This window comes from Sapajus apella, unplaced genomic scaffold (assembly GCF_009761245.1).
Source record: "Sapajus apella isolate SASKATOON/1434 unplaced genomic scaffold, GSC_monkey_1.0 scaffold19, whole genome shotgun sequence".
NCBI lineage: Eukaryota > Metazoa > Chordata > Mammalia > Primates > Cebidae > Sapajus > Sapajus apella.
In genome coordinates, this window is record NW_022436959.1 from 18992001 (window position 1) to 18995038 (window position 3038).

The following is a 3038-nucleotide window of genomic DNA, read 5'->3' on the forward strand; positions in this document are numbered from 1 at the left end:
CACGCTTTTTCACTCCAGCCGGGGTAACAAGAATGAAACTCTGTCTCAAAAAAAAAAAAAAAAAAAGGAAAACTAGTATTGATTTCCCTGAAGAAAAAAAAGATATTCACAATTCAAACAGATTTCTCATCGCAAGACAAAGCTGTTGTTTGTCTAGTTTACATGAATTTGACACCTATTTGCTACACTGGCAAACTTAATTGTTTTCTCTACTGACAGAACTTCTAGAAACTAAACAGTGACCACTAATGTTGGATAATGTGGTTATGATTTTTATCTATAATTATCTAATAATCAATATAACCTGAAGTCATACTAAAAAAAACGTATTCATTCTCTTAAGTGCATATTCTATTATTCACAGAACCAGACTTGTGAGTGTTAGATTTTCAAAAGTATTGCAAAAGAGAGAAGTTATTTATGAGTTGTAAAGTTATAAATTTCAATAGCTGCATCTCAACTACAAACATAGATCCTCATGTGTAGTAAGAATAATGACTTTTTAGATATAAATCTTTCAAAAAGAAAGCTTTGGTTTTATTTTGGTGGGTATCTAAGTAAAACTGATGTGCCCATAGATCAAATAACCAATTACAACATTAGATAAAATTGAATTAAGGGAAGGCTTTCTACATTTAGTTCTACTAAAAACAATACAGATGTCATTTAAATAAAAACAAGCTCCCTTTGCTATTTGCTTTATTGCTTCTATTATGCAGAGAGATTGAAATGAGGCATTTTCTTTTGTTTTGGTATTGGCTATGCATTTATAAAATGCATATGTTTACTCCAAAATAGACTATGCAAATACATAAACATATTTATATGCATATAAATACGTGCATAAATATATATGTACAGTTAGGTGCCTATGCATATATTTATGTACATATATGTATATATAATTTCACTTTGCTCTAGTAAACATCCACATAAAAGTCAGATTACTAAAATTTGACTTTCCGTGGTTAGGTTCCTTTCTCTCCTAATTTTTCTTAATGTGAATTTAATCCATTCTCAGATACTTTTATCTGAAATTATTATGAAAAAGCAGCTATACTGTAATATGATCAGCAGTGTAGTAAAACAAAATAAATGTAGTTTCTAAGTATATACATAAACATAAAAATAAAGTTTTTTATATATAATGTATTTAAAGTTTTTAATATAATACATATGCAAATAAATAAATACAAAATAAATTATTTACTCTCTCAGAAATTTAACTGTGGTATTTGTTTGTACTGAAAGAAAATTTCTAATTGCTTTGACATTTGTACAATTGAAACTCCTTTGCCTTGTCACCTGCTGATTACTCAAACCTTTTATATTTTCCTAAGTCTGCACATAATTATTCAGTCAGTGCTATCAGTATGGGGTCACCGGAAAACAGCATCTAATTTAGTTATTATGACTCTTGTTTTTGCTGCCTCAAAACCCTTTGAGCATTTAATTTTGCCTAATAATTATTTAAAGCACCATCTATTTCCAAGTTTCTAGGTTTACTCATTTTGTTGCACCAACTGGGGAATTTGAGACCTCCTTTAGAACTTCTGGAATGAAAGTTAAGTATTTCTCAAGATGTAAAAATTAAACCACTTTCTTGTTCCCTACGCTATCTATAGGACCAAATGTCTATTTTAAATCTGGAGAAAAAAAGGAAAATAATAAAAACAATATTCTTACCTTTGTATGGATAACTGCAGATTTTTTAATGCTTAAATGTAATGATATTCTTAATGAATCATTATTACATTATTATCTTTGGAAGACAAAACACAGGAGCAATAAATCAGAACAGCCGCTCAATATAAATCCATAGTACACCTGATTTACCAAAAGAATAAAGTACGCCTGAACTCTGGAGGCTGATATTTAAATTTCAAATCATATTAAACACATTTGCCACATTCACTTTGGTTAGAAGATGTTAAAACCTACGTTGAAATTATTGTCTTTATTTTAGTTTCAACAAATCAAGTGTCACGCACATATATAATGACTTTACTTTTCATTCTTAAAGGAAAAAAAAAAGAAGAAATCTTCCTAAACAAGTAGTTAATGTAGTTAATAAATACTACAGACTAGAAAAATATCAATTTATTACATAAAACTTATGCTAATTTTTTTTTTTTTTTTTTTGAGATGGAGTCTCTCCGTGTCATCCGGGCTGCTGGAGTGTAGTGGTATGATCTCAGCTCACTGCAACCTCTACCTCCTGGGTTCAAGTGATTCTCCTGCCTCAGCCTCCCAAGTAGCTGGGAATACAGACTGTGCCACCACCCCCGGCCTGGCTAATTTTTTGTCTTTTTGGTAGAGACGGGGTTTCACCATGTTAGCCAGGATGATCTCGATCTCCTGACCTTGTGATCCGCCTGCCTCGGCCTCCCAAAGTGCTGGGATTATAGGTGTGAGCCACCATGCCTGGCCAACTTATGCTCATTTTTAAAGGAAATCTCTAAAAAACCAAACGCTATACACCGAGTATGTTAAAATCCTAATCTCCAATGTGATGGTATTAGAAGGTGATGCCTTTGGTAGGTGATTGGGTCCGACCTAATCATCCATGGCTCGCCCTTATGAATAGGATTGGTGCCCATAAAAAAGAGACACCTGAGAGTTCGCTCGCCCATCCACCATGTGAAAAGGTAACCATCTATAAATCAGGAAACAGGCTCCCACCGGAACTCAACCATGCTGGCACCCTGATCTTGGACTTCCAGCCTCCATAACTGTGAGAAATCAATTTCTGTTGCTATAAGAACAGAAACTGGAGCTATATCAACACCATCAACACTGTATCTCTAGCCAAGAACTTCTACTTTACAATCTCTTTAATTCATCAATAATCATATGCTTGTTCCCTTAAAAAAACCATTAATGTCTTCATCAACTAAGGCTGCTATAATAAAATACCATAAACTTGGTGGTACAGCACTTAAGTTAGGCTGTTAAAATAAAACACCATAAACTGGGTGGTATAGCACCCAGCAGCCTATTATAGCAACCTAAGCTGATGAAGACACTGATGGTTTTTA

General features: G+C 33.0%; 1 protein-coding gene across 11 annotated transcripts in view; it reads right to left on the reverse strand.

Moving 5' to 3' along the window:
- Nucleotides 1–3038, reverse strand: part of HDAC9 (histone deacetylase 9) — an 898499-nt gene that overhangs the window by 611342 nt on the left and 284119 nt on the right. The window lies entirely within an intron of this gene.